Source organism: Rhinatrema bivittatum, chromosome 4 (genome assembly GCF_901001135.1).
Source record: "Rhinatrema bivittatum chromosome 4, aRhiBiv1.1, whole genome shotgun sequence".
Taxonomy (NCBI): domain Eukaryota; kingdom Metazoa; phylum Chordata; class Amphibia; order Gymnophiona; family Rhinatrematidae; genus Rhinatrema; species Rhinatrema bivittatum.
In genome coordinates this window covers 413931896-413949418 of record NC_042618.1, presented here as the reverse complement: position 1 = coordinate 413949418, position 17523 = coordinate 413931896, and the positions used below count along the sequence as shown (strand labels likewise).

The 17523-nt window shown below is 46.9% G+C and overlaps 1 protein-coding gene across 4 annotated transcripts in view; it reads left to right on the top strand.

The window, feature by feature from the left end:
• ARIH2 (ariadne RBR E3 ubiquitin protein ligase 2) overlaps positions 1-17523 on the top strand; it is a 177853-nt gene that overhangs the window by 56741 nt on the left and 103589 nt on the right. The window lies entirely within an intron of this gene.

Below are 17523 nucleotides of genomic sequence, written 5' to 3'. Positions count from 1 at the left end.
CTCGAGGAGAGATCAACTTTAGTTTAGGAAAATGTAGTACTCGTAAGTTATGATATTTGGCAGAATTTTCTAGATTTTCAATTTTCTTCGTAACATGTATGCCGGTGACATCCAACTAATCATACCCGTAACCAATGCAATTGAAAACGCATTGAAAACTTCAGCCAAATACCTCGACATCATAAGAACCATGCTAAACCACATGAAGCTATGTCTAAACATGGACAAAACAGACTGTATACCACTCGAAAAAAACCACTCTGAAATCAATGCGAATTACACCATACAAATTGACAACACACATCAAATTAAAGGACCAAGTAAAAGATCTTGGATTATGGTTAGACCCAGAACTTAACTTCAAAAACACATCTCATTGAAAATCAGAGAAGGCTTCCACAAGTTACTAATCCTCAAACACCTAAAACCTCTCCTTCACTACCCTGACTTCAGAACCACTCTCCAATCACACATATTCAACAGCTTAGACTATTGCAACTCCCTTCTGATAGGCCTACCCAAGTACACCATTCGGCCACTCCAACTGCTACAGAATGCAGCAGCTAGAATCTTAACCGGTCACAAAAGATCTGACCACATCACTCCAGTGCTAAAAAGCCTACACTGGCTACCAATAGAAAAGAGAATAGAATATAAAACCCTTACTGTCTTACACAGCACAATCCACAACAATGAAAACACAAGCCTAAATAACATCATCCAGAAACTTGTCTCCCAACGCAACACAAGAACAACAAACAAATTACATCTCGACATACCATCAATTTCAACTGCCAAACATACCATTGTAAGAAACGGAGCCATATCCATAGCCGGCCCTCACCTCTGGAACTCACTTCCAGAAAACCTGAGATTACAAAATAACACGAAAACATTTAAAAAAGATCTCAAAACATGGCTCTTCAGACAAGCCTTCAAAGACTGAATCGGCTAATCACCACATACAACAATTATCACCCATTCTGTTACAATCAATCGAACTTTATAAATATTTATTTAAACTATACCATTAGATATTTAATCCCTATAACGGACTGACAAACACATACCCACCAACGACTGTTCTAACCAGACGCTAGAAAAGCTGATAACATGAACACTTAAATAGCTGTTGTCTTACCCTAAGCCATATTATGTCCCCATCTATTATTTATCTTATGCTGTAATATAAGTTATACTGTTTTATGTAATGCAAAGCGCATAGATATACCAGTTTACTATCATGTTTTTTTTATCTTTTTACTAATGGCCTCTACAAATGTAATATGTTTCAAATGTAAACTGGAGTGAAGGCATCTAGCTAAACTTTGGTATATAAAAATGTATAAATAAATAAACATTCTCATTTTGGATTAACTTTGTTTGGGTTTCCTGAATATAGAGGTAGTCTTTTCTTCCAATCCTTTTATTTTTAACTCATGGTCGACCAACTTTGGCTCAATTACTTGAATTTTAGTCTGTGAATTATTAACAGCCTCAATTAAGGAGGCTATCATATTCTGAATTGTCGATAAGGCTTCCCAAAGTGTTCCCAGAGGGATTTCAGAAGGCTTAACCAGTTTTTTACTGGGAGAATCCCTCACTCCTCCTTCCTGACAAATTGCAATAATCCTACTGTATTCATTTGCAGTTTCCTCTCCCCCCCCCCCTCTAAGTTTCTAATGGAGGCGCTCATCCATCCTATTGCGCCTCTATTTATAACATCCTCTGATGAAAACTCGGCTCCAACTTCTGTGACCGGTTTAGTATCCAAAATTCTTTGGTGTGCTGACCAGTCCTGTATCTGGATATGGGTGTTTATTGGAGGAGAGGGGATCTCAGGAGCCCCAGGGCTTAGAGATGTATAAATGTCTGAGGAAGCCTAAGTGTGTTCCTCACCCATCTTCACAGCAGATGCTCCTGGGGTGGACACATGGGTTGGAGTGAAAAACCCTTCAATAATGGATTGAGAGGGCATGGACATGGTAGTTGCAGAAGAAGCTAATCGCACCCCCTGCCCTTTCGCTTCGTATGAGGTATGTAGTGTAAAGAATTAAATTACGTGATGAAGAGTTTGTCAAGCTCAACTTCCTTTATATTTCAGTTGGGGAAACTTTTATATACAGTGGAGGCAGGAGGAGAGCAAAATATCATGAAATATTAGTAACTTACTTTTAAGTGGAGGAGATCGTGGGAGTTAAACCTATTAGTCCTAAATTTCTAAAGAAAGCCACGCACTCCTTAGGCGCATGCGGCTTTGGTAGCGCACCGGCAGCAACTGCGCACCGTGAAAGCTCCGGTTTATAAAGGCCCTTCCTCGGACCCTCCCTGATTACGTCGGTCCCGGAAGTCAATTGGAGCAATGCCGTCGGGGCTAGGTAGGCTCCTTACCTCCAGATTTTGCTGTAGGTAAACAATTTCAAGGAAATGCAATACTCCCTTCTGAGTGAGGTACCTGATTGCCCAAGGTGGATATTGCTTTGATTTTGGAATTTTAACAAGACTGCTTGCTTATAGTTTTGGCCCTTAACACCTTGAAGGTTCAGGTTGCAGCTCTGGCTTGTTTATAGAGGAAGAGTCAATGGGGGGGGGGGGGAGGGGGGGTGCGTGCCTTTGCCTTCCCATCCGGATGTGTCCTGTTTTCTGCAGGGGGTTAAGCATCTTCGCCCCCCATTGTGGCTTCCAATGCCTCTATGGGACCTTAACTTGTTCCTCAAGTTTTTGGCAGGTCCGACCTTTCAACCGCTGCATACTCTTTTCCTTGAGGCTGCTTACCTTGAAGACCACATCAGGTCTTTGAGCTGCAGGCTGTTTCCTGCCGTGAGCCTCTTCTCCATATGACTCTGGGTGCGGTTCAACTTTGGACAGTGCCCTCCTTTTTGTGCAAAGTGGTTTCGGACTTTCATTTGAATTAGTCCATTTCTCTGCCTGCCTTGGACTAAGTCTGTTTGGAAGTCTGCCTGTTTGTGCTCCATGGTGGAGGTAGGCAGGAAGCACTGGTGAAACGGGTAACATTTGCCCGCTGGGTTAAGGAGTTCATTACGGCAACCTATGTGGCTGCTGAGGTTGCCTTACTGAAACAGATTAAACTGCATTCCACAAGGGCTCTGGGGTATTGTGGGCAGAACTTTGTTGTCGCCTGCTAAAATTTGCCGAGGGGCGACATGGTCATCGTTACACACCTTCTCAAGCATTACTGCTTGGATATTAGGGCTAGGGAGGACTCCATGTTTCATGGGCAGTATTGACTGGACCGCTGGCAGCCTCTGCCCTTTGCGAGATTAGCTTTGGTACATCCCACTCGGTGGGATTAACCTGCCCGAACGCCAAGGAAAGAGAAATTATTACTTACCTGATGATTTCCTTTCCTTTAGTAAGAGCAGGTCAATCCCAGACCCGTCCTCTGCTGCCGATGTTTGAATTGTGGTTAGCCTTTCTTCGGGCGAGCTATAAAGAGTATGATTCCTGCTAGTCATTGAAAACTGGTAAATGGCTTCTCTAGCCCTAAGTTTGTTAGATATGTTTCTTCTTTTGGCTGAGCTCAGCGTTTCTGTTGGTTGAGAAATATATATGGTTGCCTGTTGATGGTGTTGTGCAAATATAATCAGTTTTGTCCACAGTTTGGCTGATGTTGGGGTGGAACTATATAGCTGTGACATCAGCTTTTGCTCCATCTGCTGGCAGAGGTGCATAACCACTCGTTCCCTGGTCGTACCCAGATCAGTCCAGACACCTGGGTTTTGCCTCCGCACCAGCAGATGGAGACAGAGCAAGATTTGACTGGCTCAGCCACATATCACAGGGTGCCACCCACAGCCTCTCAGTCTTACTCTGTCTCCAGCAGATGGTGCAGGTGCAAAAGCCACAGCCTCTGGGATCCCCAGGGAAGAAAGTTTCTTGTGTGGTTGTTGTAAGTTAGTTTGTCAGGATTCTGAGTTGAAAAAAAAAAAAATAGAAGACAGTCCCTTGTCATGGGAGGCCTCCCAGGGGGGGTAGAAGGTTCTGAGGGGACCATCCCCCCCCCCCCCCCCCCCCCCGGTCGAGGCCGCTGCTAAGGGTCGAGGACCCGGCCTCTCTGGTTAGCAGCATCGGGGATGACACCGGGGAGCCCGGTTCACTCACCCCTACTGGAGCAGGAGTCCAGTACCAGGGACAGCAACGGCAAGTACAGAAAAAAAAAGTGTTTTATTTTGGGTTTCGACGCGCCGACTCTCCGCTATTTGGCTTGATTTCTTTCGCTGTACTTTTCGCTTTTAATTTCCAGGGGTCAGCCGTGTGTGTGTGTGTCTGTGTCTGTGTGTCTGTCTCGCGAGGGCCAGAATGCTGCGGGCAGTGCAGAGCCGTTCCCACTCAGTGCGGGGATGGTGGCCATTTTAAAATCTTTTCGGGAGACCACGCGGGCGGTTTTGAGGGTGGCCCAATGCCTCCCGCGCTTTCTCCACAGCAGCAGCCGTCCGGGGGCGCGCCCTTGGGGGGGCTGCCTCTCTTTTACCAGAGGATAGCCTAGAGGAGGCATCCTCTTCGTCAGACTCATCTTTTTCATCGGACTTTGTGCTTTTGCTGCAAAAAGTCCTGAAGCACAAAGTCCTGATAAAGAAGGCAGGAAAGAAGTTAGCTCCTGGGGGACTAGGGCTGCAGCCAAAGTCCCGGAGAGGCGGACTAGGGATAGGTCCTGGAGGGGCTTGGACACGCCAAAAGATAAGTGGCCATTACGTTCAGTCCCTCAGGACACGGACACGGAGTCCACGTCTCAGGATAAGACGGATCCGCTCACAAGACCCCTGGGGGGGGCCGACAAGGCGGATGGAGAGGTGCCGGCTCAGCCTGGTTACCAGCAAAGGAACCCCAGCGGTGGAAGGTGATGACCCAAAAGTGATTTGGCTCTTTAAAAAGGATGAATTGGCTCCGCTCATTCCGGCCATACTTCAGGAGCTTGGCTTGGAGGTTCCACCAGTGGAGTCCAGGCTAGGGGCCAAAATGGACCCGGATTTGTTGGGCCTCAATGGACCTGTTGCCTTTCCATTCCATTATTCGGCGACGGACATACTGTTCTGGGAATGGGACACTCCTGAATTGGGTCTGAAGGTGAGTAAGGCCATGGATAAACTATATCTGCTTCCAGAGGATGCGCTGGAGCTTCTCCGCCTCCCTAGAGTGGACGCAGCGGTGTCGGCTGTGACAAAGAGGTCAGCGATTCCAGTCATGGGGGCGACAGCCCTCAAGGACTTACAGGATAGGAAACTGGAGCTCCAACTTAAGAAGGTTTTTGAGGTCTCGGCTCTGGGAGTCCGCGCAGGGATATGTAGTAATTTTGCCCTGAGGTCGGGCCTGCGCTGGGCACAGCAGCTCCAGGCCAATGAGGATCTCTCAGAAGAAGAAGCTGTTCAGGCAAATCGATTGGAGGCTGTGATCGCTTACAGCGCGGATGCCTTGTATGACCTTTTGCGCACATCGGCCAGATCTGTGGTTTCCACGCACCGTCTACTTTTGCTTCGGAATTGGGTGGCGGATGGTTCTTCTAAGGCCCACCTTGGCTCCCTTCCGTTCAAGGGGAAGTTGTTGTTTGGCAAACAGTTGGATGATCTGATGCAATCTCACAGAGAAAACAAGGCTTTTAAGTTGCCTGAGGACAGGCCTAGGCCTCGGAGCTCTTTTTCCAATAGGACCCGGTTCCGGGGGAACAGGAAGTCTCGTCCAGCGAGGTCTTCAGGATCGTCGTACCATCCAAGCTCGTCGCGGCAGCCGTCGTGGCCTCAGTCCTTTCGTGGCAGACGATTGGGAAGCAAAGTGGTCCTCCATTGGGGCCAGGGGCTAAGACTTCCCAATGAAAATCTTTTGGTCCATTCCTCACGGCAGGTTCCTCTCCCGGTGCCAAGCGTGGGGGGCCAGGCTGTCGCTCTTTGTCGAGGAATGAACCAAGATAATGTCGGACCAGTGGGTCCTCACCGTGATAAGTCAAGGTTACGCTTTAGATTTTGTACAGATTCCTACAGACAAGTTTCTCGTCTCACCTTGCGAGTACCGAGAAAAGCGAAGGGCGGTGCAGGACACTCTACAGCGCCTAGAGGACTTGGGAGCAATCACCTCTGTGCCTCCCGGGCAACAACGCAAGGGTCGATACTCCATTTACTTCATAGTACCCAAGAAGGAGGGAACATTCAGACCAATATTGGACTTGAAGAGAGTCAACAGGTGTCTACGGATTCCGTGCTTCAAAATGGAGACTATTCGGTCGGCTGTCTCCTCAGTTCGGCCAGGCGAATTCCTGGCCTCTCTGGATCTCACGGAAGCGTATCTCCACATAGGCATTCTGCCATATTATCAGAGGTTTCTCAGGTTCTGCATTCTGGGCAGGCATTATCAATTCAGAGCTCTCCCTTTCAGCCTCGCCACCGCCCCTCGCATGTTCACCAAGGTAATGGTGGTGTTGGCAGCCCAACTCCGGAGAGAGGGGTTCCTGGTGCATCCCTACTTGGACGATTGGTTGATTCGGGCGAAGTCCGAGCTGCAGTGTCAGAAGGCGGTCACCAGGGTCCTACAGCTCTTGCATTCTCTCGGATGGGTGGTCAATCTTGCCAAAAGTCATTTGACCCCTACTCAGTCCTTGGAGTTTCTTCTTTTTTATATTGAACAGTTTTATTGATGCATAGAAAGACAAAATACAATGTTGGCAAGAAAAAACATATAGCAAAGAATACAATGCATCCCTGTGTTTTCAAAGTATACAACCCCTCCCCCCCAAAAAACATCATACATAGATTTCTACAATAAGTCAGAATTGAAAGACCCCCATACAACCACCAACTAGAGCTATGGAATGCCGAAATATCAGCTCAGATAAATTTAGATAGACTGCGAGCTAAGATGACTAAAAGAACATAAAAGCATGGCTCGGCCCATGATGAGAAGACTAGCCAGTCCAGGTAAAGGCGACAGCCTTCGATATCAGTGCATAGAAATAACGTGCAATGAGAGGGTAAGAAAACCACTAGTTCGAGGAATGAGAGGACTGTGAAGCCCTCCACTGTAAGTAGGGAGTCCAAATGCGTTGAAAGGATTTTACTCTTTTATGCTTTTCCGCCGTGAGCTTATTCAATGTACAAACATGATCGGTTCTGCTCTGAAATGCTGCCAGATTGGGTCCTGTTGTACTCTTCCACAGGCGCGCAATTTCCAGCCTGGCAGCTATGCACACCTGTACACTGAAAGCCAACGGCGCCGTAACTTCCCCCTCACCAAAGTCATTCAACAACGCTCCTTCCACTGAAAGGCAAATGGGATTAGTAAGCACATCAGAAATCCAACCTTCCACTTTCTGCCAGAGGGGTTTAATACAACCCCCCTCCCACCACATATGTAGAAACGTCCCCTCAACAGCGCACCCTCTCCAACAAAAACCATCATGCTTGGATGACATTTTCCGCAACCGAGCTGGCGTTACATACCATCGGTACATAAGCTTATAACCATTTTCTACTAGGGATGCGGATACTGAGGCTTTACTAATCTGAAGATATATGCGATCCCAATCAGATATGGGGATGTCCCGTTTAAGATCAGCTCTCCACGCCTTGGCATAGCTAGGACTGGGCAACAGTCTAGTATTCATTAGTTTATAAATTCTAGATAACAAGCCCCGCGTCCTGTGTGGAGTAGAGCAAAAGCCTTCGAATAAGGTCTTCCCTCTCAACAGGTCTGCCGGAATACCGCTAGTAGAACAAAAATGGACCAATTGCTTATATGCCAAGAATTCCGTACCCGGCATGCCTAGTGACTCTTGAAATGAAGCATAAGAAATGAATTTATCTCCACCCCATAAATGCTCCAATCTAGTGATAGATCTGTCTTTCCATGCCCGGAATGCTGAGGTCAAAACACCCGGCTGAAAATCCATATTATGATATAAACTGGTCAAGTGGTAATAAGTTTTAGTGCCCACTAGTTTAGCTTTCCAGGTAGACCACAAGGACAAGGTATGTCTCGTAGTGGGCAATAAATCCTGATGCTCCTTCCAGGTGTGACATGGCTGCCAGGGCATAGCTGCCAACTTCATCCCTGGCGCCCTATGTTGTTCAATCACTACCCAGTGTTTCTGATCCCGTTCTGCATGCCACTCTATAATAGGTCTAATTTGACCAGCAACATAGTACCACTGAAAATTTGGGACACTGAGTCCTCCTTCCAGTTTGGATTGATGGAGCACTTGTCGACTAACCCGTGGCGGGCGCCGTCTCCAAATAAAACTAAAAATTCGTCTCTGCCATAATTTCAATGCTGCAGTAGAAACAGCAACAGGTAAGGACTGAAATAAATATAACAATTTGGGGAGCACGTTCATTTTTACTGTAGCTATTCGTCCCAGCCACGAAATGGGTAACCTGTGCCAGGTGTCTAGATCAAAGAATATTTTCTTAATTAAAGGAGGATAATTACAACTAAAAAGGTCCTTCGGGTGACTAGTAAGGTAAATACCCAGATACTTGAGTTTGTGATTGGTCCAACGAAAGGGGTGGAGCGGTTTTAAAAATTGCACCACAGCTGGGGCACAGGTGACATTCAATATTTCGGATTTCTCCCAGTTGACTTTATAGCCCGAGGCCTCGCTAAAATGCCGTATTTCTTGTTCAATTGCTGACAACGAGACATGGGGATCCCTAATTGTGAATATGATGTCATCAGCAAATAAACAAAGTTTGCGGGGAGCACCGCCCGCCAGCAAGCCACGAATGGAGGGATTACTACGAATTTTAATAGCAAGGGGCTCTAAAAACATGGCAAAAAGAATGGGCGATAAAGGGCACCCCTGTCGCGTACCCCTGCCCACTTCAAAACTATCAGAATACCCCCCATTGATTTTAAGGCAGGCTTGTGGCTTATCATATAATTTATGCAACCATTTACAAAAGTACGGACCAAATCCCATTTGTCGCAAAACCTCAAACAAGAATGGCCAATGCACCATATCGAACGCTTTTTCTGCGTCCATGGATAGAAAAAGCGCATCGTCCTTGCGTTCATGGGCAATCCATAACAAATCGACCAATTTGCGGACATTGTCCCCGGCCATTCTACCCGGAATAAAGCCAGCCTGATCCTGATGGATAAGAGAGGTGATATAGTTGGTCAGGCGGCCAGCTAAAATTTTCGCAAAAATCTTGAGATCCAGGTTTATCAGTGAAATGGGACGATATGATCCACAACTTGTGGGGTCACGCCCTGGCTTAGGTAACACTGTTATTCCCGCCAAATTCGCCTGGAGACCCAGCGTGGCACCATGTCGAAGGGAATTATATACCTTTTGGAGATGGGCTACAATATATGGGCCGTACTGTTTATAAAATTGGGCCGTCAGGCCATCCGGTCCTGGGGACTTCCCCACCTTCATAGTATTTATGCTATCCAGAATCTCAGCTACCGTAATTTCTGCATCCAGAGCAGATTGAGCTTCAGGTGATAGACGGGGCAGCGATACGCCATCCAAGTACCCATCCACGTTAGCTTGTGTAATAGTAGTATTGGACGCATATAATTGGGAGTAAAACTCTAAAAATCTTTTTCGTATGGCCGTATTATTGGTAAGTATTTTATCGTTATCAGATTTAATCTTGGCTATATTATTTTGATATTGTACACGTTTCAACTGATTGGCCAACTTTTTTCCCGCTTTATTTCCCCCCTCAAAGTGTTCCTGTTTAGCCAAAAGCATGGAGTGAGTGATCCTCCTAGACTCCAACCGGGTGAGGTCCTCCCTGGTTCTCTCTAGTTTTAATAAAACCACCCTCGAACCCCCAGCCTGGTGTTGTTTAGAGAGACTCTTTATAGTGTCCCTTAGTTCTTGCGCTGCCTGAGAATCTCGTTTTTTGACATAGGTGCCTCTAGAAATTAGCAGACCTCGAAGGTAAGCCTTGAAGGCTTCCCAAACAATAGGTGCAGATACCTCCTCCCCGATATTATGCTGAAAAAAGCATTTGATATTATCAATAAGGGCCGTATTATAGTCCTCTTCCCGTAGTAAGGATTCGTTAAGGCGCCAGAAGCGCACCCCTGCATCATAGCCTTTAAGAGTGACGTCTATAACTGCCGCATCATGATCAGACCATACCACTGGAGCTATATCTGACGATAGTACATGATGCGATAGTCCTTTATCTGTGAACAGATAATCTATTCTGGAGTACGTGAGATGTGCAGCAGAGTAGTAGGTATACACTCGGGATGTGGGATAGTGCAACCGCCATATATCAATCAGTTGCCACATATCCATCAAATTTTGCAATTTAACTCTCTGCATACGGGAAGTCGATACAGAACCTTTAGAGGCATCTATTTTAGGTATTCTAACCACATTAAAATCACCCCCCATTAAGAGGTAGCCCCGACAGTGCAGCAAGAGAAGCGAGCTAAGCTGATCAAAGAAGAATCCCTGATCCTTATTTGGGGCATAAACGTTCATTAAGGTGTAATCCACCCCATCTATAGAAATTACCAGTATGAGGTAGCGTCCCATGGGGTCTCTAATACAACTGTGGCACTCAAAAACTACATTCCGGCTAAGCAATATGCCCACCCCCGCATACTTCGCATTCTTGGAGCTGGCAGCATAAAATTGGTGCGGATATGAGGGAGACTTCATTAAGGATTCATAACGCGCCCGCAGGTGCGTCTCCTGGACCAAGACAACATCAATCTTAAGGTAACCCAGCTCCCTGAAAAGGAGGCGCCTCTTTTATAAGAAGTATTGAGCCCCTTAACATTAAGAGAGGCTATACGTATATTAGTCATAGTAGCATATCAAGGCCACCCCCCCATTTGCTTGGAGCAGTCGGGCCCCAGCCCGCCTCTCAGGCCTCCATACCGGCATACCTTCATTAGTGGGAATTCCTCCCGCTTGCCATAATTGAGCTGGAAGTTGTGGTTGCTTAACCCTCCCATTACCCACCCTTTTCCCTCCCCTCTCCCCCAACCCTCCCCCCCTTTTAATTGATCTACAAACACCGTTTTGTAGATCCATTCTCCGGCTACTCATGGAGGAAGATTATAACTAACTGAGCTCCCCCCTTCCCAGTAACCATGAAAAAATATGGATAAACCCAGTGACAGTAACGTGAAACTTATGCTGAACATTTAAACCTTAGAAAAACCCCTATACTTCGTAGGCTAATAGATTCCCAAGCATGGAAAACGAGGCCTAAAACAGTGGCTTCAACACAATAACCAGTAAATAAAGTCTGGAGAGGTCGCTTCATGTATTCCCTGTAGCTTGTTTAGCAGTATCGGAATTCCTCTTCAATCTGCTATTCCTGGTGGTGGCTCGCTGCCAACGCGGATGTTGCCCAGGGATGTTAGCCCGTCGAGTGGAAGTGTCCGCCTGAGCTGTGGGCTGGAATCCTTTCTCCTTCAGGAGCAACGTCGCCTCCGCCACGGAGTGCAGCTGTGTTGTCTTCCCTTCACTGGTGAAAATAAGTCCAAAGGGATGCAACCAACGATATTTAATATTCGCGTTTCTGAGGAATTGCGTGATCTCCCTGAACTCAAAACGGCTCTGCAGCGTAGCTTGGGAGAGATCAGCAAAAACAGAAATTTCCTGATCCTCCCACATCCATTTCATCTGCTTGCGGGCTGCGTTAGCTATTTTTTCCTTTTGAGAGTAATTGTGAAAACACACAATGATGTCCCTTGGGGTATTAGCTCGCTGCGGACGCAACGCCCGGTGCGCACAGTCCAGCTTTAATCTCAGTCTCTGCCATCTGAATATCTGGATTGCCAATTTGAAGCAGATGAGTGCAAAAGCGGGCAATCAACAGCTCACAGTCAGCATTATTAGGAGTCTCCTGAAAGCCCCTGAAGCGCAGGTTTCCCCGCCGAGCCCTGTTCTCCAGGTCGACCATTTTAGCCCGCATGGTTGCTGTTTCTCCCTGCAACTCGGTGCACACATCTTGAAGATGTTTGGTAACCTCGGTTTGCTCATCCATGCGGCCCTCTTGCTCATTGACCCGGCGGCCCACCGCATTTAACTCCTCGCGGAAATCCTCCATCATTTCCCGGATTTCTTTTTTGTAGCTTTTTAAATCTGCTCTGATGCTGCAAAACCATTCTCGGAACTCCGATCGAGTAGGAGCTTCGTCAGATGAAATGTGAAACTCATCCTCTCCCTCTGCCAAGTCCGAGGGTGCGTCTGCAACCGCGCCCCGCGGTTGGGCCTCCGTCGCCGCTCCCCCGGCCTTCTGGTACGAGAAGCTCTGAAAGTCCACGGACTTTCGTTTTGCTGCCATCGCCGAGGCTAACTATAGAGAAACGCTGCGTTTTTTAAAAGATTTGCACTGGGTGTATCAACGAAAAAGTAGCTTTTACTGGGGAAGTGTGCGGGAGCTCACGAGTCAGGCAGCCAGCTTATTCGCTGACGTCACTTCCTCCCTCAGTCCTTGGAGTTTCTGGGAGCACTGTTCGACACAAGGCAGGGCAAAGTGTTTCTCACCAAGGAGAGAGTGGTCAAGCTACAGTGTCAAGTGAGGCGCTTATTGTCCCTACAGATGCTTCGAGTGAGGGATTATCTGCAGGTCTTGGGCTCCATGGTGTCCACGCTAGCTTTGGTGCCCTGGGCTTTCGCTCATGTACGTCCTTTGCAATTAGCATTGCTGTCCTGCTGGAAGCCGGTGTCAGAACAATTCCATCTGCCGCTTCCACTCACGGACCAGGCGAGAGCCAGTTGCTACTGGTGGCTGGTGTCGGATCATTTGATGTCTGGAGTGTCCCTGGTTATGCCCGACTGGACGGTGGTCACCACGGACGCCAGTCTCTCCGTATGGGGAGCAGTCTGTCTTGGACGTTCGGTGCAGGGGCAGTGGTCAAGGACACAATCTCAGTGGTACATCAATCGCTTGGAGACCAGGGCGGTGGCTCTGGCGCTGCAATCCTTCCTTCCGCTGATTCGGGGGAAGGCGGTCAGAGTATTGTCGGACAATGCAACTACCGTGGCGTACATCAATCGCCAGGGCGGGACAAGGAGTCAGCTAGTGGCGACGGAGGCGCGATGCTTGATGTGCTGGGCAGAGCAGAATCTCAACAACATTGCGGCGTCTCACATCGCCGGGGTAGACAATGTTCAGGTGGACTTCCTCAGTTGGCATCATCTAGATCCCGGAGAATGGGAGCTAGCGGAGGAAGCGTTTCAACTCGTCTGCGAAAGGTGGGGCACGCCTCACATGGACCTGATGGCCACTTTTCAGAACGCAAAAGCTCCGCGATTTTACAGCCGACTGAGAGAGAGAAGGACCAAAGGGGTCGATGCGCTAGTGCTTCCATGGCCCACAAACGTGTTACTGTACGTGTTCCCTCCCTGGCCCCTGATCGTCAAGGTGCTTCGACGCATAGAACTGCATCCGACGGACGTGATCCTGGTGGTGCCGGAATGGCCGCTGTGTCCGTGGTTCGCGGATCTCCTCCACTTGGCGGTCGAGATGCCCCTTCGCTTTTGGGAGTCCACGGCTCTCCTTCATCAAGGCCCCGTTTGTTTGGAGGCAGCGGATCACTTCTGTCTCGCGGCATGGCTTTTGAAAGGCAACGCTTGAAGAATAAAGGGTATTCTGATGCGGTGGTAGCCACGTTGTTAAGGTCTAGGAAATAGTCTACGTCATTAGCCTACGTTCGGGTCTGGAGGTGTTTGAGGATTGGTGTAGAGATCACAGTGTGGATCCTATGAGAGCTTCAGTGTCCAATGTCCTAGCCTTTCTTCAGGCTGGTCTCTCTAAAGGGCTTTCTTGTAGTACCCTTCAGGTCCAGGTGGCGGCGCTTGGTTGTCTTAGAGGTAAGGTACACGGGTGTCTTTGGCTGTACATCCAGATGTCACTCGTTTTCTTCGGGGGCTAAGCATTTACGTCCTCCATTGCGCCACCCTTGTCCGTCCTGGAACCTCAATTGGGTGCTTTCAGCCTTATGTTTGTCGCCTTTTGAGCCTATCAAGCGGGCGACGCTAAAGGATCTTACTCTAAAAGTGGTGTTCCTCATCGCGATTACTTCGGCTAGGCGAGTATCGGAATTGTAAGCTCTGTCGTGTAGGGAACCGTTCTTACAGATCTCGGATTCAGGGGTCTCTTTGCGGACGGTCCCTTCCTTTCTGCCTAAGGTGGTGTCGGCTTTTCACTTGAATCAGTCGATTGAGCTTCCCTCCTTTCCTGAAGGGGAGTGGGCGGATCCTAGATCCGCCCACTCCCCTGGATGTTCGCAGGATGTTCGCAGGGCCTTACTTCGGTATCTTGAGGTTACGAATCCCTTCCGCGTTTCTGACCATTTTTTTGTCTTGTGTACTGGTCCCAAGAGGGGAGGTGCGGCTTCCAAAACCACGATCGCTCACTGGCTTAAGGAGGCCATTGGTTCTGCATTCTTGCTTCGGGGGCAGCATGTCCCCGTGGGCCTTCGGGCTCATTTCTACACTGTCTCAGGCTGCTTCTTGGGCGGAATCTTCGCAAGTGTCGCCTCAGGAAATTTGTAGGGCGGCTACTTGGAAGTCGTTGCATACTTTTGCAAGACATTACCGCTTAGATGTTCAAGCCGCAGCTTCGGGTGGTTTTGGTGAGGGAGTACTCCAAGCGGGGCTCTCTGGTTCCCACCCTAGGTAAGTTGGCTCTGGTACATCCCAGTTGTCTGGACTGATCCGGGTACATACAGGGAAAGGAAAATTAGTTTCTTACCTGATAATTTTCGTTCCTGTAGTACCACGGATCAGTCCAGGGACCCGCCCGTGTCTGTGTATGTGTGTACTCTGAAGTAACGGAGAGTCCACTCATGGATTCATTTTCCTTGCTATTTGTTGTTTTATCATTCACTCCTTTGGTTCTGGGAGTTTTGTTCCAGTTGGGGGTTTGAACTTGGCCTTATTTGGGTTCAATATAGTTAGGTAGACTGGTTGTTTGTTCCATTCTGCTTTGACATTACGTAAGACTGAGAGGCTGTGGGTGGCACCCTGTTATATGTGGCTGAGCCAGTCAAATCTTACTCTGTCTCCATCTGCTGGTGCGGAGGCAAAACCCAGGTGTCTGGACTGATCCGTGGTACTAAAGGAACGAAAATTATCAAGTAAGAAACAAATTTTCCTTTGTTTTTGACCTGCCCTTATTAAAGAAAGAAATTCAGGTAAGTAGTAATTTCTCCATTAACCAAGTAGATTTAGGGAATAGCCAGTACTTATCACTGTGCAATAGCAGCCTGGGATTTGTTTATTTTTTGGAATATTGCCAGCCTGGCAATGTTCCATTCAAGGTGTGTGCACATGTTTTTTTGTGTGAGCACCAATTTTTTTAAACCAACAATTTTTGAGCACCAGTATTAGCGTTGCATTTCTGTATCTAGCACAAAGAAAAATTTGTAGTGACTATGTAAAACTTGTGAGCAATGCTCCGAAATGTATACGTTATTGCTCACACGCTTAGCTTAGAGAGAACTATGTTGCCAGATATCTGGAAACAGGAAACAGGATATTGGGCCTGATGGACCATCCGTCTAACCCAATATGTCTCTTATGATCAGACTAGTTCTATCCTTCTTGCTGAAGATGTCAGTTTCATGTGATCAGGTGGTTTCCTTGCCTGACTTCAGAAAAGCGAAATGTCAAGGCCAGAACAGAGAGCTCCGATTCCTAGATGTGCGAAGGGTTCTTTTGAGAATTTTGGAAGCCATGACAAACATTTTGTGTTTGTGGGGCCCCACAAAGGGGAAGCGGCTTCAAAGACAAAAGTCATTTGCTGGATTAAGGAAGCAATAATGGCAGCATACATATTAAGAAGAAAGCCGGTGCTGGAGGGTCTAAGGGCACACTCCACGAGGGCTCAGGCTGCATCCTGGGCAGAGCACAGTTTATTGGCACCAGCAGAAATCTGCAGGGTGGCTACATATGAGCATCCTTGCACTCATTTACAAAGCATTATAGATTAAACCTTCAAGCGAAGAAGTATACAACCTTTGCCATGGGAGTCCTGGAAGCAGCACTAGGTTACTCCCACCTGGGAAAGGTACTGCTTAAGTACACCCTACTTGTCTGGACTGAACTGGCAGGATGGTGAGGAAGGTGGAATTAGGTTCTTATCTGCTAATTTCCTTTCTTTGAGTGCCAACAGACCATCCATAGCCCACCCAGAGAATAGATTGATGGCTGAAAAAAGAGAAGAGGTATAGATACAAAATAGTTATACAACTTAGCCAGGGAGAGAACGGCAGAGATAATGCTCAGTCATTTACTGTTTTCTTTATTATTGAAATTATTTTGGATTCATGTCTTCTATTGAGTTCCAGGATAGCCTTCCTTATCAGCATGGGCAAGAGACTACTGACTGCCCTCTCTGTTGGCTATATAGGGAAGGATGTTGAATTAAAGCAGCTTGCCCTCTGATAGATTTTTAAAACACTTTTGCAGTGACAGTTTGGTTTGCAGACAGTTGAATTAAGTGGTTTGGACTGTCTGAGGCCTTTTGAGATGCTCTTGAGCTGAGCAGATTGCTTACATGTTTGTTACGGCAATAACGATGAAAGCTACTACTATCCAACAGTACAGTTGGTGAGAGAATATAACAGATGCAAATATGTTTTTTACATGCACAGAAATCTGGATGTGCAACTTCTTTTAGTCAGTGTCTTATTTCTCTTAAGCTTCAGTCTATGCATACAGAAATCAGAACCTCAGAGGGGAAGGTGGAAGTTTATCGTTAATGTTGGAATCTTATTGAGTAATCTTTCTAAATTTGGAACTGCAGTATCTAAGAAAAGCCGTTGTGTTGCATCCATAGAGATCTAGCTGTAGCCTGTTTTAAAGCGAGAAAGCTTTAGAATCTAGGTCTGTATGCAGTATCCAGTTGCTGAGTTAAAATGTTCCAAGTGATGACATCACAGTGCCAGATTTAAGTCTACTGAATTTTCAGACCTCATAAATTGTATATTTTCTTCTGCCATGGCACTGATATTGAACTAATTGGGGAACAGGACACTAGGAAGCTCCAAGTATTGGTCAAGTGAAATAAGCATAGGTGAGCAATTTGTGTTCCAGGTTTATGATTTCACCTGAATTTCCCAGCATTGACATGAACGTCTTGGAAGTTTGATTTTAAAATCAAATGTTCTGTGAAAAGCAGTTGGTAGAGATCTTTACCCATGTGCTAACTACATTAGTTTAATGTAACAAATAATTTTGTTGCCTTACCAAATAGGAAACAAAGGTCAATAAACTAAAAAAAATATATATATATATCAGGTGATACCTTTTTATTGGACTGAGTTAATACATTTCCCAAAAGCTAGTAAAGAAATGTGTGAAGTTAATCCAGTAAAAAGATATTGCTTTATTCTTATTGTTTCTTGATAGTTTATTTCCGTGCTAAACAGGAAGGGAAATGGTGTTAGCAACATTGACAAGAAAGAAAGGAATGGTGGAAGCATACCAAGTAGATTAATTCTTACCCCCTTCCCCCAGCATGTGCGTGGGTGCACACAGAGCCCTTGGCAGTAGGACTCTGTCTGAGGTCAGAGCATGCCAAACAT